The 23,991-nt window shown below is 38.4% G+C and overlaps 1 protein-coding gene and 1 long non-coding RNA gene across 2 annotated transcripts in view; both read right to left on the minus strand.

The window, feature by feature from the left end:
* Positions 1 to 23,991, minus strand: part of DISP1 (dispatched RND transporter family member 1) — an 86,524-nt gene that overhangs the window by 59,210 nt on the left and 3,323 nt on the right. The window lies entirely within an intron of this gene.
* On the minus strand, positions 864 to 14,655 carry LOC117244167. The gene is made up of 2 exons (XR_004496744.1): positions 1,610 to 14,655; positions 864 to 1,404 (listed from the first exon to the last, which is right to left on the minus strand). It is a non-coding gene; the product is annotated as an uncharacterized LOC117244167 (long non-coding RNA).

Raw genomic sequence — 23,991 nt, forward strand, 5'->3', positions numbered from 1 at the left:
CTTGTCAAGGAAGGAATTGTAGGATTTTAGCTACAGGCATGTCTTCACTACACCATCTTTAGGTACTTCAAGGATTTTTTTGGCCCAAGTCACTATTTGTGCACAAGTACCTCATATTCTGAGCACCCACTTCAATGAAGTTCCGCACAAAACAGACACCAAGGTGGATATCAAAAATACAGCTCGCCAGCCAGAAGCTCAGACATTCACTGCAAAATTGTGATGGGAAGTCAGCAGGAGAATAACCCAAACTGGTATAGCAACTACAGGACAGCTTTCCTATGCAGCCACAAGAATAAGCAGAAAGAGAGAACAGACAAATGAAAATGACAATAATCATAGCAAAGCAGGATTTCAACTTGTCCTTAATGTGATGGGCTTAGTCAAACACCTGGCATTGCTGGAATTGTGCATCTGGAAGAGTTACGTATCTGAAAATCCTTTCTTTTGGCCTTTTGGAGAAACTTTCTGAGAAGAAAATGAAAGGACTCGAAGAGGGTGAAACCATCTGGGAGCCAGACTCTTAGAGAAGAGCAGAGACTGAATGCATGTAATCATCAGGTTGGAACCCAAGGGAATAATAAAACCCCCAAAACTTACTTCCCTCCAAAGTCAAAAAAGAGGCCAAAATCCCCAAAGCAGCCTGTCACAGGTAAGAGGCTGAGTTAACTTTTTTATCAATTTGAGAGAAACCAGTATTTGCAGAAGGATTTTGCTGGTTCAACCAGTACACTCATTGGAGACTTAAGATAATCAGGCATTCACTGTCACAGCTTAGAACAATGATTTGCTATGTTTGACTTCCCCTCCTACATCCCAGGCAATCAAAAATGGATTCCAAGCAGGCAGAGAAATTAAGGGTCTTTGGCAAGTCACATCTGTTTTACTTGAAAAGTTATAAGCACCACAAATTCAACACATCAAGAGGCAGAGGCAGCACAGACATCCATCCAAATACATTGCTCTTAGTTTCAAGAACAGAAAGTTAAATCAGAATATGGAGTGAGGCTGTGTATTTCAACTGCTGTACATGGACATTCACTGTCCTGAGAAGGATTAACATGGAGAACCTATTGCCCACTTCAACATGCAAAACTTTGTGTGTTTTTTTTGCACATTAGAAACAGTCCTAATGCATTGAGATATTTGAAGCCATAAATTCTATTGCATGACATGCAGTTTTAAGAAATCCCATGAGACTGCTGTTGTCTGCTATTTGGGCACTGCTGATTCACTGTTTGCATCCACGTGCTGCAAAGATTGCTGTCACATGCAACGTTCTGCATCTGAGTTCTGTGTCTTGTTTGTGTTGGCAGGAACTTTTGCCCACTCTTGACAGAAGCAGCTGAATACGAGGCTTAGAAATTCCTTGCTCAGGGCAGATTCTCCCTTCTCCTCATGCAGCTCATGTCAGGGAGCAGGGAGGAAGGAAGAGAAGACAAGAGAAACAAACCTATTAATAAACTCTCAGACCAGAGAAGCGTGGGCACATAAAAATTATGATAAACCAGTTATCTACACATTTTACTCCAAAAAAAGATGGAACAAAGGATATATCTTGCTCTCCTTGTACTGCTACACAATGAGTTTGGAGAACTTTAAGTCCTACCTTGAGCTCACCAATTTCCATCCAATCCAAACAGCAGCTCTTGGCTCCTCTCTTTTTTACCTTGCTCTGTCCATCAGCAGTGACATGAACCAAATTTGCCATTTGAACAGGTGGGTAACAGCCTTGGGCTTTCAGCTACCTTCAACTTTAGCAACTGCTCAGCACAAATATTCTTCCATCTGGACAATGCTTTGTAAGTTCAAGCAGCACAGTGTCAGCTGGAACACCCAGCACATAGGACAGATGTGCACTGGCTGGTGACAGTAGGGATGTAGCAGACAAGTAAATGGTTGCAAATCTCAGAGGTTATGGAAGAAAACCATTGTCTCAGAGAAGTCACTTACAATGACAAGATGTGAGGATAATTTCCATTATCTGAAAATAACAGTCACATCAATTTCCTCATCTATCAATCTTGAAAATGACAAAGTTTTAGACTAAGAAAAACAGGTGTCTGTCTTGCAACTACTAGTAGCTAGAGATATCCATTAGCTTTCTGACACTTCTTTTTTTGTAGATTTTTTTGAACCAACTAAGTTTTGCCACCAAAGTTTCATCCTGTCATTACACAGAGTCCAATGACTACTAACCCAACATCAGTACAAGTCCCTACAACTTGCCCTGCAGACCCCTCTGTCAAAAAGGTTAACAATGATTTTTTACCCTTTTCACATTGCTTTGCCAGTAACTCCCTCTTTTGGTTTGTCTGATACAATTAAAGTATAATTTCTGCATTTTCTGGATGATGACTTCTTGTCAGAACTGTGTTATCTTGGGACTTTTAGACCAAGATACAATTTTTACACAACAAGATGAATAGGAGTTATCATCACTATCTCATTCTCTCCACAAAGTAACTGGTATGGTTACTGTGGTATCTATAGTATCTTCAAGCAAAAATTTTCAAGTATGAAACCATGCAGTGAAAGCAGACATCTACACTCCATATTTAACCTTAGACATTACCAACAAAAGAATTATCAAAAAGTGTCTATTTAAATATTAATATAGCTATTAAAAACAAAAAAAAAAAAAAAATTAAATGCCTTAACATGAAAAAAAGGATTGAGAGCTCACAAAGAGACCAAAACGCTAAATATATGCATGCAGAAAATAACTATAAAGCTTAGATACTAGGAGTAGGAGAGGAAAATCTCTAGCATGCTAGCTGATACTCAGCTTAAGGCAGCATCCATTAAAAAAAAAAAAAGCTATCAGATAACTTTTTGACTGCTCATGCAAATTGAACACAGGACTTGATTTCAGAACTGAGAGTAAAAAGCTTTACTCAATGGAAACCTCAGGAGTGATGGGAAGGGAGCACACTTGCCTTCAAAAATGACCCGATATTATTTCAGCATCCCTCAGAGATTATCACTGGGTCAGAAGATTCCCAAGGATGTTCCAGTCAAGGCCTCTATGATGCAGTTTGTGCTGGGTGTGGAAAGCCACATGAATTAGCTGTCCAAGGAAATGCAATTCCTTGGCTGAAGCATCTCGTTGATCTTGCCTACTACATGAATATGAAATATCCTTCTCATAACCCAAAATGTAATCAAATCGGTGTAATTGAAACAACCAAAAGGTAAATATTTGTGTGCAACTGATGGCAGATTTCTAATACTCTTAGTACCTGATTAAGATCAGGAATATGATCTCATGTTCATCTAGTCTTTATTTGAGGTGGAAAATAAGCTAGTACAAATTATTTATGCTCATTTAGGAAAATCACATCTCTGCAAAGGATACTTATGAGGAAGATCAGAACAAAGTTTCACATTATCAGAATACCATACCATTTCACACTTTCTACATAGTTTTTCCAAGAAATCAAAATTTTCTTAGAGTGAAAAAGCAGTTGTACATGGACTGAAAATAAACAGTCTGAACTGATCAGCCTCACAAGGGAATCTCAGTGTAAATTTTTAAGTGGAGCTTTGCTTGGAATTTCAACAAGGTAATTAGATATAGACCACTTCAAAGTGGGACATGTCTATACCGATCACTGAAACACACAGTATTGCAGAAAGGGAGCCAGGACTCCCAACAACATTTGAATAAAACATGGATTTTTTAAAAAAATCTGTACTCTACAGGAAACATAAGAACAGAGAATATCTGAGCAGGTCTGCTTTTCATTTTTTTCAGCTAACATTATTTATGCCTGTATCAAAAGCTTCTTTGGAAGCACCAGAACTTAGCTGTTGGCTCCAAATACCTTAACATAATTAGAGTGCTTTTAAACTTTAGTTATGCCATGTTTCTTCACCCTCCTGTGCACACCACAGGGAACTGAAGATCCAGTTTGTCTTCCCTTTTGCTGACCTAAGGCAGCATCACACCTCAGATTGTCCTGCTGGAACTCACAAGTGTGAAGGTTTCCAAGTCACAACTCCTCTTCACAAAAGCCAAATTGTCAGTATATTAATCTGTCTGGTGCAGAAGTGGGACTCACACCATCCTTTCCCCTCTGTCTGCAAGTACAAGTAAAACAAGTGTTTAATCACAGTATTTGAGAAAAGGACTGGCTGCTTGGCTCCAAGTCAGTTGATATTGCAAAACAATAGCTAACACAAGTAGTAGGGCAAATATTCACTGTTTTAGCAAAAAAAGATTATTATGTCTACACAATATCCATAATTTTTTAGAAGAAAAAGTGAAAATTCACTTGTCCTTACCCTAAAATAGAATTTCTTCTTCTCAGTTTACTGGTTTTGGGTGGGCTTTTTTTAATAACTAAATCCACAGTTCATATATATGCTAATGTCCAAATATATATTTGCATAAAAAATATATTTTGTAGACTGAGGTGCACAGATTCAATGAACTGAAACTTTGCCTGATGACATCAGCCAGTTGCAAACTGAGTCTAGGTACACTGTCAGAACTGGGAATACAGGGGGAATACAGGCCAACAGCCCTGGCTCCCTCTCTGGAGACCTTGACAGAAAACAGTATTTCACTTTTAGGGTGGAATACACAAAGAAAAATAACATACCTGCCTTTTATAACACAAATTGATTTGGACAGATGACCAAACAGTCATAGCTTCAAATTACCACTGTGAGATTTGGGGTGGTTTTTCAGAGCTGTTTGTTTGTTTTTAAAATATAAACATACACACTCTTACAGTCATATTTTGCTCAATGAGCTTTATAAAAAATCTGCCATATTCTGCAGCTTTGCAAACTGAGGCCATATGTGAGCATTATACACACCACAATAAAAAGGCAAGCTGCCTGTTCAGCTGAACATCTCTTCCTGCACATGGACACAGATGGAAGCAGCTGTTGCCACTAAATAACTCAGAGCTAAAATGCATCTGAGAAACTGCTCCATTCCCCAGGCAGGATCAGCTCTTATGGACTTCAGCAGAGCTGAAGTCCATAAGATGGATGGGATAAAAAGTAGATGCCAGTAGTGAGGTGGTTTGCCATTCCTGTCTCATCTTCTGAAATGAGCTCTGCACAGGTACTCATCCAGCTCTGAGAAATGGAAAGACAAATACAAACACTTCCTCCTGCAATCACTAAGCTAAGCAGAAACACAAAGTGCATGCTTCTATTTTACAGCACAACCCTAACAAGAATTGGGCTTTTTGTATCAAACCATTAAAACACGCAATTTGCCCATCAGATCACTGTAGGAGGATGAGAAAAAGTAGTGTCTGCAACACTGGCTTATACTGAAAAACAAGGAGGTGGAAGGATGAGGTAATGGAAAGAGGGAAAGCAGTTTATCACCCCACTCACTCTCCTCTCAGAGAAGACTCTAAGCACTCAGGAATAGCAGGGGACTATGTTCCTACTCATGACCTTTCTTTGAAAAAGTGCAGTGCAAAGTCTCAAAAAGTAAAAGTCAGGGAGGAGGCAGAAATTTGGCATTCCAGCACTCCCACTCCCAGCTTAAAACTTCAAGGCAGACCGATTGCTATTTCACAGTCTGCTGATTTGCTCTATTTTCCATGAACAAAGAATGCTTAAGAAAGTCTAATTTAATCTCTGCTTAATGTCTCAGGTTAATCACATTAAAATTTTGCTTCTGGAATCTTTAATGCCATCAGTGGCAGTAGTGGGCCAATGAAAGTGAACATTCAATAAGAAAAAGAAAACTAATAATCTCCTTGCTGGAGGAAAGCAAGCCAGAAGTCTCTTTTCTTGATGATTTTAGAGACAGGTTAGTTTCATTTGCATGTTTTTAGACAAGCATGCACCTTTAGGAGGAGAAATCACATGTAAATCAATACAGAGATAACACAGTTCTCTCCAATATTTATCAGGTTAGGAGAAACCATTAGCAATGTGTTTATGGATTAGAAAAGCCATTCCTGCTTTCTGCAACTCATGAAATAATTTCTCTCATAGAAAGCAGCTATAATACTACACACTGCAGTATATGACTGTAGGTATTTACATTTCTGTGATTGAAATATAGGAATGATTGTGCTCAATCAATCCACAAAATAAGAACTTTTTAAGTCTCAAAACCAACAAAATACCTGATTCTTCAGATAAAAGTATGATTACCACAAAATGGTCAAGTCTAGAGGGAATGCTTTCCCTAGGAGTTATTTGAGCTGTAAGTTCATAACTATGATGATTTCATTTTTTTCTGTTTGAATAATGTTTCACTTTTGTAGTTCATAACATTTCCAAGGTAGGCTTCGGATATGGCAGAAGCCCTATCCCTGATCACCAATTCTGCACCATTTAGCCAAACTGTCTGATCTCCAAACAAACTATGCCTCTTACAAACAAAGAACTGCAATTTTTGCACTTCTACATAGCAAATAAGTTTGTAGAAGTAGTTGATGCTGGATGCTGCTTTCTCTGTCATAGAACTATTTTGCAATTAATGACTAAAACTGTGAAGACTTACATGAACACATGATATCTCTTTAATCTTTAGGTATTATTATAAAGGTGAAGTCCTGCTTAGACAGGTAGAAGTTACATATTTCCAGCCACTGGCCCTTTCCAGATGTTGAGTGGACATGGGAAGAGGAAAGCACACACATACAAGTTTTACTCCCAGTTCTGTCACCTAAAATCTTTGTGAATTTTCCATTTCTATAGGGAAACCATGCCAGTATCGTCACCCAGACAAACTACTTCCTTCATCAAATGAAAAAGGGTTAATTCCAATTTTTTTAGTAAGTATTCCTATAGCCACCTTCATTACTTATCCAAGCAAACCAAAGGAAAAAACCCCAAGTCAACAATTCCATGAATCACACAGAAATTGTTTTGCTTCCAGTGACAGGATCGATGTTTAAGTGAAGCATTGATGTCATTCCAGTGGCACACCCTCCTCTGCTGCAGGCCTCACCCTGCACAGCCTGTGCCCAGCTCCCATCCCACCCAAGCACATCCACTAGGTCTGCACTTCTGCAGCAAGCTGCACTAATGTTTGCACTACACTTTAAATAATTTAATTGTTCTACCTACTTTTTAACAGAGTCAAATCAGATATAACATTAATTACAAGAAGAACAATGAAAATAACAAAAAGATTCAGTAAAAAGAATCCTCCGTTACTTAATTGCCTTTTAAATCCCATACATTCAACTTCACTGTTTCCAGTTCTTTAAGAGATAATAAAGGCTCATTTGACCAGCTCTTATTTACAAGTCAATTACTGTACTTGTAAAATTTACCTTTAATGCAACTGCCACCCAAGACCCCTTCATCATTGTTCTTGATTGATTCCTCAGGTTCTTCTCTCAAAGTAAAGTTCTTGTCAATACTGCAGCATCTTTCCACAATTCCCTGCTTTTTTTCTTCTCCATCAGCAACAGGAAACCAATTCCCAATCACAGAATTTCCATCTACCCTCTAACTCTCCCTATTAAAACAACACTCTTGTCATTCTGACTTTCCCAGATGTGGAGGGGAAAAAAAGCCCATCCATACCAAAAGACACTGAACTTAAAGAAGTTATTTCTCTTGCAAAGGAATGTGCTGTACTTACTAAAATTAATATGGAGAATAACCACACAGAGAAGTTCATCAGAACTGGAAAACTGTCCTCATAGTCTCAGAGACTTAAGAGCCTCACACATTCCTGAGCTTGCAATTTATATTCCCTCCTTATACTGTTTTCCCCTCAGCTGCCTGCATCTCCTGGATTTGCACACAGTACCTTCATTTTCTTCCCCACACCTCACGTACTTTGAGCAAGATTCAGCTGCAGGAAGACACCAGGCATTTGGTATATGGAAATAACAAAGCAGGAGAGAGAGCAAAGCCCTATTACAGACAGATGTTGCTGCTCTTACTGCAGCTCCATGCTCAGGAGTCTCATTAGAAAGAATATTGCTCCCAGTTGCAGCCTAACAGCGGAGAGAAATACAAGAGAAGCAAAGCAAGTTGTCGGCTCCTGACAAGGGAACATTCAATAAAAATCTAAATTTGGCACCTTAATGTCTTTGAAATCAATCAGCCTTTAAAATTCCCTGCCACATGATGCTAACCATGGAATACTGCAAAGTTTAGTGCACTGCAAATGTTTATGGTTGTCAGGAACTTTTAGCTGCTTATACTATTAATGCCAACTAAAGGACTATTACAAGAGAGGTAAATATCTGCAGTTTAAGACGCTAAGCTTTCCATGCCTCTGGCTCAAATAACTTCACACTCTGAGATAGTAAGATTCCACATTCTTCTTCAAATTGCCTCTTCTCCAGCTTAATAATGGTGCATTCTCTTCCTGCTTATTCTGCTCCTCCACACTTGCAAAAAGTATCACTGCTCCTATACATACCCAGCACTCTGACAGTCCTTGTACAAATAAGGATTTGGCTGCTTCCTGCTTTCTCACAGCTATTCAGTCCTCTGCCATCTCCATCTCATCTCTCCTCAACTACCACAATATTAAAAAAAGTAGTGAATAAATGGTACAAAAGGATACTGAACACCTCTTCCCTTTCTAATAAGGTTTTTAATGCCTTAGGCTAGATCAGATATTTCGCTTCATGTTAGCACTAGCACCAAGTTAGTATTTCCTTTCAGTACCAAGATTATGGTGCTACCAAATAGTAATAAATCTCAACTAAATAGTCTCAAGAAATTAAGTTTTAAAATTAGACTTGAAAGCAATATTTTTTAAGAACCTCTAATGACTATTAGAATGGGGGAAGATACAAAAAAAAGGAAAAGTGACTGAAGTGGTTTCAAAGAACAGTGTAGTTATAGATGAGCTTCTAGCATTTTATGATCACAAAAAGAAGTTATCTTTCTTAAACTGAATTATGACAAATTGTTCCTTCAATTGTTGTTGTGTGGAACAACATAAAACTGGTCTACCAAAATCTTCAGCTGAGGCAAGGTATTCTCAGCAAAAATTTTTGTCTCAATTATGAACTTGTGGTCAGATGACTATTATACAGCCTAGCAAAACCAACTTCAATGTGAATATATTTCTAACTTGTAGCTAAAGGAACTGAAGTAAACATTTATCTGCACGTGTTTCTTTATTTCCATTTGCAGAACATGAAGGTGTTAAGTACACAATGTTCTCCACAAGCTTTAGGAGATGCGACAATTCAGCTAGAACATCCCAACAGCGAAACCACTGAAGAATATGAGAGAAGAGGATAGGCAAACTGCCTTTCAGACCCATCCCAGAAGGGCAGCAACTTTTCATTATTTGACATTTGTAAAAATCTTTAATTCAGGCATTCAAATAAAAACATGATAGGCAAAATCTCTACGTAAGAACACTGCTCCTAAGATGTGAAGATATAAAGTGGAGTATAAATACACCAACTGGAAAACTGGGATGAAATTCTCAGATCACTGCTTCTTACTTAAGACAGAGGGATTTTTGTAAGAACACTTGGTTTTACTCAAATCACTAAGGTTATAACTATGCAAAAGAGCACATCAAAATTCAAACATGTTCAGATGAACTGTTCTGTAATTCCATCTGAGAAGTTCTGGAGGTTTTTTTGCTAGAAGTGCTGGTTTTCCCTAGCTCAAATAGCTACCCATTTCTAATATTCTAAATAAAGTCATCTGTTTTTTTTCTAATTGTCACACCCAAATCAACCATAAGGACACAAAAAATAAGACAGACACCAACACCTAGACTGTTCTGGTAAACAGTACTTTTGGTACCCAAGCCAAGGAGCAACCACAAGAATGCAGTCTGGCCACGATGAAGCTCTTGATCTCCAGTCCCTGCCTCCTTGACTGACCCCTGATCATCCAGAACATTTCAACAATTTCTGCAGGTTTGCCTTGAGACACTGTTGTGACTACAGTGTGATACAGAATAAGTGATCTTCATCTCACAGCACTTTGACAATCTCCAGCTTCTCCCACAAACGTAAAGCTATAGTTTATTTTACTTGTCCAAGACCAAGTCCACATCTTAATTTTCATCAGATTTCACTGCCAACATCTTTTAAGACCAACCTAAATATTTTCCCAAGAAGTATTTCATAAATTAGATCTGGTAAGCAATATATTAAGGTCTTTCCCTTAGAAGCAGGATTGCATTTTGTACAAGTTTAAGATATCAAAAGCCCACCTAAAAATGCACAGTATTTCTTGGACAAAGTTAATTCTTTCTTAATATAAATATTAAAGCTCAAAATCATGTTTCTTTCCAATTAACTGAAACATCTTTTTAACAAAGCAGCAAACTGTAGTACAGCATGAACACTGTCACTGTCTCCTTTGATAATTTCATGTCATCAGCGTGAATTTTATTGTAACTACCTTCCAATACTTCTCCCCTCTCAAAGTTTTCCTGTTTTGTAACACTCTGGAAACCCAACATCTTGCTTTGAAACAGCTTTGAAACCCTGGCTTATGGCCAACTTGCAACTGATACTACAGTTTAAATACTTTCATAGCAAAGTTGCACAAACTTCAAAACACTCTGGGATCAGTCATTAAAATGTTTTTGTTTCAGTTACAACACTAATGAAAACCAAATGTCTACATTTATTTTAGCCAGCTTAATGGTCTAGGGACTTCGCTTAAAAGAAAGCTCTGAATCAACCCTCATTTACTTGACTGAACAGATTAGCAAAACAACATTGTACAGAGATATGGAGAATATTTTTAAAAGGTTTAATAAGAGTCTTTCAGCCACAGATTCAATTAAGGAGGCCGAATTAATCGCCACAATTTTGCTCTTCTCTGAAGTCTTCAATTACAACACACTCATAACTATGCACTTTTAGCTGCAACTTTACAAGGCTCAATTTGCAAACAGATTTAAGACCTGAAACTAATGTGCTACAGGATAGGCTGTTGCAAATGAAATAAGGTACAAAATACCAAATCCTGCCTGGAGTTTGAGTCTTCCCAAAGTGCCTGCTTGTGAAAGATACCACTGTGCTGTGCAAGTGTATCTCCCAGTTATAGACTCACACATTCACTGGACATGGGAATATTCGGAGTGGGAATTGCAGCATACTGTATGAAATGCTCCCTACAAAGCTGTCTTTTAGCTGGGAGTCATGACATTCTGCTTCTGCTTTAATCTATACCTTCTACAATAAAGCCAGCAAATTCTATGCTGGTTTTGTACAGCCTTAGCAATTCATGCCTAAATTCATTTTTGAACGCTTTGTACGTACATCTCCACAGCAAAGAATACGGAAGGTCTGCTGAAACAAAACCAACACGAGCTGGCACAAATATCTACATTTCAGTAACAACACCGTTGACTATCACTTGTATCTCAAGACATTTGGAGTATGCACCACCTGTTTCCAACTAGCTCTCACACTGTTCAACCACACTATTAATGACAGCTGCTAAGAAGTCTAAAATATCAGGGAAAACAAACAGAAGTTTAACATCAGCTATGCAGGATTGAGGCAAGCCACGGTCTTTTGCTAAATATGAGTCATTAAAACACATACAATACTTCAGGAATGTGTATTGGCACTTCACAGACTCCCTTCACCACTATTAGAATTCAAAAGTTAGTTTCTGCCTGCAGGAACGCCGGTACCTCTATGCAACAACTGCTTCTAGGTCAGGAGGGTGGAGCAGGGTGCCCATGCACTTCCAGAGTTTTACAGACCTAAGGAATCCCTAGCAGAGACTTCCCAGTATGCATCTCTAATATGCACATCCATCCTATTTAGCCAGAAACAGAGCAAAAAGCCTGCTCAAGAAGTGACACCAAGTGCAAAACTGCCAATCCAAAAAGAGATTTTAAATTAATGAATCTCAAATCATCAATTTTAGATTCCCCAAAATGTGTAAAAACTGACATATAGCAAGAAAGTAAAGGTTACAGATAACTGATGAGCCAGTAAATAGACTTTATAACATCCACTTTAAATGCATTGCCACTATATTTGAAATTGCATTTTACTTTTGAACACTTGCATTTTTGCCATGCTTTCAAAAGTATGCAGAACTCTCCCTGTGTAAAAATCCTTTCTTCTAGCACAGCAAGAAACTGAAGAGTGACTTTTTATACGGCTAATTCAGAGTTTCACAAAAAATCACATGCTTACAGTAATTCACTTGATTTCTCTATTTAGAAGATTTTTTTTCCCCAGAAATTACAATACAGAATTCTGTTATAAAGTAGCTGATAATTGCTTTTCTGTTAATCCTAAAAGGAGGAGAAAGGAATAATACTGGAAAAAGTGGATACTTAATACACTTACATTTCACAAAAAAACCACCAATGCAACATAAAAGTCTTCCAAGGCCTTAGGTCTCTGACCTGGTCACGACTTTATAGATGATGGACATCACATCAAGAGCACCACAAAGAAAGAATCCTTTCTCAAAGTTTCAATTAAAAGCAACAGGAAACAAGATTCAATAGTTCAGCTATTTAAGTGAGAATGAAAAAATAGCTGAGAATAATTTCTTATTCCTTTATTTTCTAAATCCACATACCTGCTCTTTACTACTTTGAGAAAGAATCATGGCATACTGTTTATACAGTTATTTTTCTTGTGTGGATAAGAGAAGTATGAATTCAACCACACCCTTCAAGAACATTAAAAATACCATTTCTCAGTATGAATTTTCTCAGACCCTGGCAGCCTTATAGAACAGTCACAGCACTAGCCAGCAAAGAGGTCCTCTTGTGATGTTTCAAACAGACACAACAATGCCTTCATTTATTAAACTGACCATACCTGCCTATCACAATTTCTCTCAGGCATTCAGCAAGGAAGATTGATAAAGAGCATGTGGATCAAATGAGCAATACCCCCTGAGATCAAGAATAACAAATTCCTGCAAGAACACAGTTGGAATTAAGTTCCTGCTATCAAGTACTGTTTGCACAAAGCAGCATAGAAGTGCAAATCATGAACTCTCAGGAGACTCTCACATCCCATCTGCATACACAGGGAACTTCTAAGTTTTAAAACCTAACCTATGGTTTGGGACAAACTTCTCAAATAGGATTCTTTTAAGCAGTACTACACATTGATTCCTCTCTCAAAGGAAAATAATTTACACCAAAAGAAGATTACAGAGAAACAACAATACTGAAGAATTAAACCTCATAAATTCAGAATATTAAGACTGATTTTTATGGCTCACAGAACAAGCTTCGGTTCTCGCACTTGACAGGGGATCTTTTATGTGAAAACACCTTGAGGAAAAACAGATAAATATTAAATATTTTCCAGCAAAACAGAACTTGACACTTATCATATATTGAGTATTCTCACTTTAAAGCCTCATCTAATTTAGTCCAAAACATAACCTATATCACATGACCTGTTTCAGAAGACAGAAGAGTAATATGGAAGCAAGGAGAGCTTAAGAACAAGGCAGCTGCCCAGCTTTCTTCACACTGACATACTCATAGAAGCAGGTACCCTTTCGGAATAAGAGAACAAAATCCTGATTATCTCTTTTTTTATCCCAACATTCTGCATCTGGGGCATTTTCTTGCTGTGTATTAAGGGTTAACCCAAGAGCATTTAATAGCAATTACCCTGTGAATAGTAGGATCTTGATGGTTGGTAGTGTCAGCTTTTGGAAGGTGGCTGTTGGGTGAGGGCAAGAGGATTGATGGAAAATGAGGTAATCAAAGAGATGTACACAGCACCGGGTTTTCTTCCTTAGCACTAGGGCCAAGTGGCCTTTCTGTGTATAGCACAATCTCCAGGTATAGGAAATCAACATATGGGATGACTGAAAAAAACCCCACAAAACCCAACACACTAAACAAAACTTGTGGCTTTTTACCTAGAAATCTACTTGGAAATTAGGCTTGAACTGCCATAAAAGCATTCTAACCCAAAAGCATTTGGTCAGTGGTGATTATCAGCAGAAGAGACAGATTGGTATTGTTAAGACAACATCTAATAAAATGAAATAAGCATGGACTGCAAAAGGCATTCATCTCCAAGCAGCGTCATGTTTTAACATACTGCTGAGTTAGTACATTTGTGGGATATGGGCTATATTAGAGCAGCATCTGTAACCAATACCACATCAGGCCTCACAACCTGAAGCTAGAAATCCACTTCTTGGTAATTCCACTAAAGAATCTCACATCTTCATTTAGTCCTGGACATATCTTCAGATCCATGCCCACTTTCTTCCCAAAGAAGCTGAACTTGTACCAAAGAAAACTAGACTGACTATAGCTTGTCTCACTGCTCTGCAAGGGTTTCCTCCCTGGCACACAGTCCTGACTGGCTACAAGGAAGGACAGAATGAAATTATCTCTAAAGAGGTGCAGAAAGTACAGACTCCACACTGCTCATTCTGAATGGAAAATGCAGATGTTCAACGGGGGTAGTATTTAGCTTGCATGAACCACTCAAGGTATTTTGCATTAATTCTATAAATGCAATCAAAGAGCTCTTCTATGAAACATAAATAGTTTTAAACACAGCTATGTCTCTACCTGTCACTTCACAAAGGCACCTCCGGCTATTGCTATGGATTCTAAACCCAGAGAACACCTTGTGACCTTCACCTGGAAACTCAGACCTACTGCACTAAAATTAGCACACTGAGGGTATTTCATTTACCCTTTTTAAAATACACAAGACACTTCTTTGTAGAGATATTTCAATGTTTTGGAACATACAAGGAATAAGACTACATATGACACTTTTCTCAAAATACTTTTAATAAACTTAACATGGGAGGTAACTTTAAAAGGTTGACAGTAGAGCTCATATGGGAACTGACTGGCATGGACTGGCCATACCCAGGCTTCTCCCCCACTCAAGAAACCACCTTTCATTACAAAGTTGAAGGGAGCAGAGTCATTGTGGCTGTGGAGTTTCACAATTAAATTCATCACAAAATGCACACAAGGATCAATTTTACCAAGAAAGCTGCTGCTAATTCTTTTACTCCACTAAGAGTGGTCATCCATTTTTAGCAGCTGCTTCTTTAACAGGTGTTTCTCTCTGATCTTTCACTTTCCACAACAGGACCCTTTCATTCTTTTCCACTACGCTGCCTCTTAACTTTTTGCTACTCTTTTGGCTGTTTGACCCAAAACTGAGCCAAGTGTCCTGCAGCAGTTGTCTGTCTTGTCCTTAAGGACTGCACAGCTTACAGCAAGACACGAGCAGCAATTAGTGAAACTTTCACTGTGACAAACACAGCGTTTGCTCTCCTCAGCTTTCAAACATGCCTGTCCATGCCTCTCCCAGAGTGACTTGGGAAACGAACAAGTTAATGTTTGACTTCTGGTTTAATCACATACTTTTTCTAGTGGTTACTTGACAGCAGAGTCTGGTGCTGTGCAGGTTGTTTGCATGGGCTCCAAAGTCAGCAGCTTGTATTTCTGAATCAAGATTTGAGAGGTTACATAAACACATTTATCTTTGTGGTCTTTATTTTGGAAGGGGAGAAGAGAAAGTGTGCAGCTAGGAAGGAGAAAAGCAGATGACTTGGAAAGCAGAGAACAGATGAGAAACATACTTCAAGTGCTGTATTATGTAATGCAACATACAAATTCTCTCTCATGGGCATTTCATCTACGCATGCAGGAGTTTAATGGCTTGATTTCCTTGTTATGCCAGTTCTTAGCCAGAAAAAATTCACCACCCCCTTTTCCCAATCACAGCAAGCCTAGGACCTCTCTGCTTTGTGCAAGTGCATGAGATGCAGCACATTTTGCAACAGCAGCTCCTTGGTTCTAGGTGTCTGTGTTTCAATGCTGACTGAGAGGACTCCAACACACAACACACCAAATCAGCCGGGTCATTTTACTGCAGAGGGAATAAAGCAACCTGAACAACTGACAAGCTAATGCAAAGTAAGGATATACACATGAACATCTCTGCATTAACTCTTTGAAAGTGAACTTAATTCTCAAAGCAGACAGTGGAATTTACATTCACTGGCCAGTTAACTCCAGAGAGAACAGCATCACTTGAAAGCAGAACATGCACTTGAAAATAGCTACCATAAACCTTCTCTACCTCATTCCTCTGTAAACAAACACTAAGAACCTGACATATCCATGGCAACTTGTGCTGTGGAAACGAGAATTCAACATAACCTTTTAAAAAATTATGCCAGTTCTCTTACAAATAATTCACTGAAAGAACTATAAACTCTGTAGGGTGACACCATAATAATAAATTTAAATGTCTGTGCAGGCCTGACTTAAAACAAGCACCTGCAAGAAGAAGCCCACAGGGATTTCAGCCTGATGCTACCAGCCTTGGAAAAGGTATTTCATTGCCCTAAAGACCCCACACACCCTCCCACACTTCAACACTGCTGGTCTGTTGAACCAGAATGACATCATACAGCATTGCCCTCAGCCTCGAAAGGAACATAAATTAAAAAATACATCCTTCGGCTGTATTGCTGTATCAATGCTGCAACACAAACCAGCTTATACCAATGCAGCCTCCTTGCTTAGAAAAAAACAGGACTGGGATTCCAGTAAAATTTAAATTTTACAATCTTTCTGTAACCTTATAAATCATGAATGAAGTAAAAAAACTACACCGTCCATCTGAAGTCTTTGAGAAGGGAGCTGTCTTCAACAGCAGGGAACCAAAAAAGTGAAAGAAGAAAAAAGAATTTGCATTTTCCATATATAAAAACTAAGGAAAATACCACAGGGTTAGATATTTTTAACCCATCAGAATTTTAAATAATTGTTCTTTAACCTGAGGATACCGTAGCAGAATAATTCAAACACAATCTAAGAATTCATGAATGAAAACCTTGGGCTTACATACTAACTTTTAATGTGGAAAGACAAGTTTGAGAGTTTAAATTCTGTAGCTACAGACAAAAATTAATCCTTACAGCATTACATTCTCTGTGTGGAAAACAGGGCCAGGAATTAAACATGCCCTTCAGCAAATCATAATTCAACAACATGTCTAAAATTAAGATGCTGACAGTTCTGTCTCCCAGGCCCAAGTTCCTGCTACCAAAGCACACTGACTCTTATTCATGCATTTTAATTGCCAGGTTTAGGAAAAAAAGGCACGTAAGATAAAGGCTGCTATCTGCTAATGAGGGAATGGTTTATTTTACGTCTTAATTCTGACTCGAGGAATGAGCTAAGCAGTCTGAAATCTTAGAATCTGGTATCAAACTTACCATGGGGTTTGAAGAGTCTAATTTCTCCCTCATCCCCAAAGCAATTTTACATATAGCTAGGGAAGAAAGATGATTCTGGAAGTTTGTAGCCATCAGTATACACTTAGTGTATCAACTAGAAGATATTTACAGACATGAAATGGAAGTGAGCCAGAAGATTTATAAAAGTATTTCCCCTCTCCCCCAGTGCAATATGACTTTCTTTGAAGAACAGGGAGTGGAAATGAGGGAGTACAGATGTGCAATTTTGACAGCAAGACCCATTATCACAAAATGAGAAGGTGATTAACATGGGCCCAGTGCTATTAACCACTTTGATACCTTTTTAATTCAAACATCCCTGCTTTCTAGAAACCCTTCTAGGATTTTCTAATACTCTAATGGTTAGAAAGCAGCTCAATAAATCAGCTAATCCTGCCTCTCAGGACTGAGGGATAAAAACATGGTCTAGACATAGTTAATCTGTGCCTTATGAGGCAGTCTAAAAATGGCAATACCACAGTCTTCCCAAGCAATCTGTTCCAGTGGGTCACAGCTCTTTCCTAGTGTCCATTTCCACTCTCTCTGTTGCAGTTTAAGCACGTTACCAGTGGTTCTGTTGTCAGAGAGGCCAGACTGAAAACTGCTCTCGGTGTTTATACCTCACCTGAAGAAAACCCTTCCCTCTGTAGTCTTCCAATCTGTAAGGAAAACAATTCTCAATCTTTCTGTGAATAAAATAATTACATTTTCAAGACTTCATTCTTTACTTTCTTCTATACTGCCTTGTAATTGAGCTTTTCCTGGGGTGAAATGCTTAAGCCTAGCATGAAGGACTATCATGTGATATGTAGAAACTCATCTTGCTTACATAGCACAGTACATCCAGGCTGTTTGCAGCAGCTGTGTTAACAGAATCATATCTGGCTTCTCAATTACAACAACCCCAGAACACTTTGCACAAAACTCATTCTATTCCTCCGTAGTTGTCTTGTACAAAGGTGATAAATGGAGGATCTTGAATCTTGTCCTCATCCAAAAAGCATGGTTTTCTCCCATTTCTGCTAGACTGCTTCTTCTCTGTCCTCAAGTCTCTCTGAACCCTATCCACATTTTCCAACACACTCAGAGCAATTCCAAGCTTGATACCATCTGCTGCTAATACTGCACAGCCTTAACGTTTCACTTAAGTCAAAATTAGTGACAGAATCCTGCAGAGAGAACTCAGTCTCCACATCCTCTGGTCTGACAGTGATCCATGAAACTATTTAAGGCTTTTCACCAACTTTATGGTATTTAGAGAAACATCCTTGTTTTTAATACAGAAAAAGCCATTAGAATAACTAACTAAACTAAGAACACATTTGTTCCTCCCAAAAAAGACTGGATACCATGCCATAAAAGGAGATTTGACTGGCTGTAAATTTTCATTTGAGAAAATCCACACTTATTTTTATTTAACACTCTCTGTACTTATTACTTGAAGAACTTATCCAATAGTTCACATTTGTTGCAATGTTTTTGCAAGTGGACTCCAGAACTCCTGTGCTTCTTTTCCACCTGACCCACTTGGATACAGGTGCCGGGCCTTGCTTCTCTCCCTACGTAAAGAACTTCATCTGTCTACATGGAAACTGATAATGGTTCTCTGACCAGGAAGCAGGTGACCCAAATCACTATTTAAGTTTCACCTCCTTTCCAAATTAGCCCTTTTTTTAGCGTCCTTCATCATCTTCCTTATATAAGAAAAATTTCCATGCTTCTGTTTCTGCTGTCAGATATAACTACAGCTTATCCTGCAATAAAGATATATCTGAAACAAGCGTACTAAACATACAGTCTGGAATTTGTAAATTGTTTTTGCCCATGGTTCATTACATGACACAGCACACCATGGAAGGCTACCCAGAAGAAGGTCAAAGAAGAGATAGCCTCATCCAATTAAGAACTATCAAAGCATTTACTTTATTTGAATTTTTCACCTGCTGTATTTCTGTTTTCTACTCTGCTACAGTCATTCTGCTCAAAGCTGTAATACAACGGGGAAAATTTGTAACACAAATATGAGCACATTTCCAGAGAATACAAACAAAATGCCACAGAACAGCCTCTTAACAGGTCTGTCAGGAGAGCTGGTGTTATGTCTTGAAGAGTAAAGTAGTACAACTCTTTTCAGCTATCATTCAGACCCATTTTTATCAGCTTACTAAATGTTAACCTAATACCTTTGACACTAAGGCACTGAACCAGAGAAAGCAATGATGAGAGGCACAGTAGGTAAGAGAGCTCTCAAAATTAAGAATTAATCTCAGAGTCTCATAATCCCGTTATTATGGCTTCAGTTTGTGGGTTTTAAAATTTAGCATCCTAAATTCTAAAATCAGCAAGGAACTCTAAACAGCATATTCAAATTGCCTTTGGGGGTTAGAGGATAATATGCCAATTTAAGAAAACACAAAATCATGTTTTGTACAAGCAAACAAAGGCAGTTTCTCCTGCCTAGAGAGCAAAAAAAAATTAGAAAATCTTATCATTTTGAAAGTCAGTAAATTTATTGTGTATGCAATTAGTAATATCATAAAAAAGAAGTTAAAGAGCTATGGAAAGCAACAAAAGCTAAGACAGGGACAAGCCTTCCCCAATCCATTCAACATCACACATCAGTGATCAAAATCTATTTTAAAAAAATAATTAAAATTGCTTTCAATTTCCCCAGAAAGCAGTTTGCTTTGTAGAACTCAACCATATACAGGGCAATAACAAACCACCATGTGACCCTCTTATGGAAAGGCCATGGAAAAAAAAAAAAAATCAGTCTGGAGTTTGTGTTGGCCAGGCAAATCAATATACTTAGTCATAACTCAACTGCACTACTTACAAAGCAAGTAATTGTTTTCCCACTAATGCTATCTCTACCATTTTTTAACAGAGAACAAGTTGCCAAGTACTCAGTTTGCAGCAGATCAAACTGGCTTTGCTCAACAGCAAAGAAAAGCAGAGAAAAGCAAAAAAGCAGATTACTGATGCAACAGTTAAGCAGTAACACAAAAAAACCCCAGATACAGCTCACAGTCAACCACAACTTTCTTCAGCTGTCTTGGTGTATAAACATTACACAATGACATTTCCAAAACCCTTAAAGCAAATCTTGCTTTTTCAGTTTGTAAAGTTTCACTGTCACAGAAAATACCCAATGACTAATTCAGGCCCAGAAAGTGTCAAGGACCACTTAGGATCTTGGACCTCACTGTCACAGAACCGAGTTCTAAACTATATTAATGATCTTACTTTTAGTTTTAATAATGGATTTTGGTTTTAATTCCATTATGTTTTTATAAAGCTATCAGCATAACATAGATTTCACAGGACTTAACTTCAAAGGGTTAAGATTAAGTTACTGAATTCTTGCAATACCTGCTGTAGTTTTTTACAGTATTAAAGAAGCTTTCAACAATAAGTGAGAACATGTGTTTAAGAGTAGGGTAAAGTTTATTCTAAAAGGCAAAAACTCCCTTCAGCTTTATATAATTATTTAGAACAGCATACGTATTGAAGAAAATATTTTAACTTACTTGCATATTCAAAGTATGTGGCATAGCACTCTGTAATTTTCTAAGCCCAAAACATCATAACCACAGCAATCTTTAATTAATTACCTAGTTCTCAAAATCCCCCTCTTCCTTCCTCCCACCCAAAGATATCTCCACATCACCCAGTTTTGACGCAACTTCAAGAACTGCTGCCCAAGAGGGGTGTTTCAATATTAAATACTTTTACCATTAGAAATGGATCCTATCAGCTGTATTGCTGAGCACAGCAACTACTTTCTGTAAACATAACAGGGAGAAAATTCCTAAGAAAGTCTTTTAAGTTCACATCAAGTCTAAAAGCATTTTCAGTCTAAGCCTGTAAGTATCAAGCACCCTCTAGGTCTCACAACAAGTAATAGGAAAGTGCAAAACTCGGAAGACCACAAATGAGGCTTTGCAAAAAAAACAACAAACAAGCTCCAAAACCCCCAGCTTTAATTCCAACACTACCCTGAAGCACAAGTGTAATCTGAGCTGTACCATTCCACTCACATTCCAAGTAGAATGGATTTTGTGTTTACAAAATGTGTCTTCTCCAATCTCACTATCAATGTTCCATCCTGTCTATAAATACTTAATCACAAAAGGCAGCTCATTGGCAAATGCATCATCTCTAAGTTAAAACACAGAAATTATGTTACACATTAACAGGGTATTGGAAAAGAAACCTTAGAGAAAAATGTATTAAAAGAAACAATTTCTTAAGTCAGTCACTTTATGTATAGAATATTTTTCAACCATATTCATTTACCAGAAATGTACAAGTCACAGGAAGATGATGCTGTACTTAAAACTTTGAAACCTGAAACAATTCTCCTCGAGACTCTCTCCAAACATTGAGTAAATAGCAGACAGGATACTTTTGAAAAGCAAGGCACAAGCCCAGTGTTAGCTGTGGCAATAAACCTCCTGCCTTTGAGATTCTCTCCCTGGTTCAGCTCCAGCAGGCATGTCTTATCACATGCAAGGATGGCAATGGCATAGGGAAATACTGGGAAGTCTAAAACAAGGCTGTTTACAGCCCCTGACTGACCCTGGTTACATAAAGAAGAAAGATAAGAGTTAAAGCACTAGGAGGGGGAGATAGTCTTGTCAACCAGGAATGACAATAGTTTAATTTCTAAGCACTCTGGCTCTGCACAAGAAAGGAGTATTGCTGAACATGAAGGCTTCACCCAGGAGCATAAGTGTTTTCAGATGACAAGGCAAACATTTTCCCTTATTATAGCCTATCTCCCTCCCATTTTATCTGCATGTGAAGTTCATTAACAAGGAGAGACTACACAAGACTAAACCACAGTTTCCATCTGCTATTAGTTATGGCTTAATTCAGTCATTTTTATTAATTTGTGTTACATAGCACAAGAGTTATGTTGTACTATAGACAGCACAAGAATGTTTTTATCACGCTGTGTTTGTCTGTTTCTACAAAAACAACAATGCTATACATAAAGATACACAGCAAGACCTTTCTTCAGAGACTTGAATGCAGAAAGCTGATGTTATTTCCAGTCATGTGCTGACTGTACCAAGCCACCAGAAACCAAGTTTTTCATGTCTCCAACAGAGAATAAAGATGGAGGGAGGAGTAAGAGCAGGGAGGGCAGAAAGAAGCCTTTTTCACAGCCTTTATAAGCTGTGCACACTCTGGGCTGTGCATCACTGAGAACACCCAGCATGGCACACAAACCTGTCCCTCTTGAGGTGACCATACAGCTTCTCTCTTTAGGGGCTGCAAGCCTTAAGCTGTCTCCATACCACAAGACCTCTGGCTCCCCACCTCAGCACTGAGCTTCTCCCCCCTCACAGGAATCAGCTCCACATGCCCCTATTCTCATTTCCTTCTGCATAAGGAAGAACAGACACCTTACAGTCACTAATTCTTTTCCTGGTGCCTTTCAGATGTATTTCTACTTAATTTTAAATGGGACTTTCCTGCCTATATACCACAAGTTTCTTTCTCCGTCTCTCTTCAACGCCACCTTCACCAGCCAGAAAACTTTATGCCTGCAAGGTCTACACTACTCTACAACACCATCAGCAACCTTTAGTCTTCTGTGATCTCTGGGTTTGTCTCACTCCATTTCCCAATACCACTTTTGTTGCTTTTCTTTGCCCCACTCCCCTGACTTGATTGCTTCCACTTCCAAATCTCCTTCCAAGATCACATCTGACACTGGTTCCCCTTCCCACAACTCTCCCAGAAAGATTTATTTCTGTTAATATTGCATGCTGGACAATCTCCCACAGAGAAATTTAAGCAGCTATTTATAACCATAGAGTAAAGGTCAGCTTAAAAAAACTCAGGATTTTTCACCTTTATAAAACTTCTTCAGAAACAGCTCCAAGTTTCCCAACCAAAGACTCTTCTCTTGTTATCCTTGCTTTCACCAGCTCAGCTGGACTATGCTCCTTGATGCCCAGAACGTTTCTCAGAAGCTCTTGATTTCAAATCTTACAATCATTATGGCTGGAAAAGACCTCTAAGATCATCAACTCCAACCATTAACCAAAGACTGCCAAGTCCAACACTAAACCCCATCTGTAAGCACCACATCTGCAAACACCTGAACACTTCTAGGGATGGTGACTCCATCACTTCCCTGGGCAGCCTGTTCCAATACTTGACCATCTTGTTAATGAAGACATTTTTCCTAATATCCAATCTAGACCTCCTCTGGAGCAACCTGAGGCTGTTTCTTCTTGTCCTGTCACTTGGTACCTGGGAAAAAAAGACCAACTCCCACCTGTCTACAACCTCCTTTCAGGTGGGCATAAAAAGCAGTAGGGTCCCCCTGAGCCTCCTTTTCTCCAGACTAAACAACCCCAGTTCCCTCAGCCACTTCTCATGTGACAGATAAAATTCACACTTCTTTGATTACTGCAGGCCTCAAAAAAAAATCAAAATTCAGATGGAAATTTCCTGTGGCTGTTCTATTAATGTCATGGCACATTTAACAACAGCATTAATGTATCACACCTCGATAAGAAAGCCCCTTAAAAGGGTATGATACTGAAAGAGGGGTCTCCTTTCTACAGAAAAGCTAAAAAGTATTTTGTTTACAAAGAAACACTGATCAGTTGATCATTATTTGCATTAAAAAACTTCAGTGTCAAACAAGCAGCAGTTCCAAATTTATACTGCTGTAGCATTACAGTCTCCTTGGATGTGTGATTTAGAGGCTACAATCTACTCTTACACCTATGTTAAAGCAACATGCATTTTTTTTCCTCTTTTAATATAAGAACATTTTCACACCTTCCCATAGTATTT

This window comes from Parus major, chromosome 3, assembly GCF_001522545.3.
Source record: "Parus major isolate Abel chromosome 3, Parus_major1.1, whole genome shotgun sequence".
Classification (NCBI taxonomy): Eukaryota; Metazoa; Chordata; class Aves; order Passeriformes; family Paridae; genus Parus; species Parus major.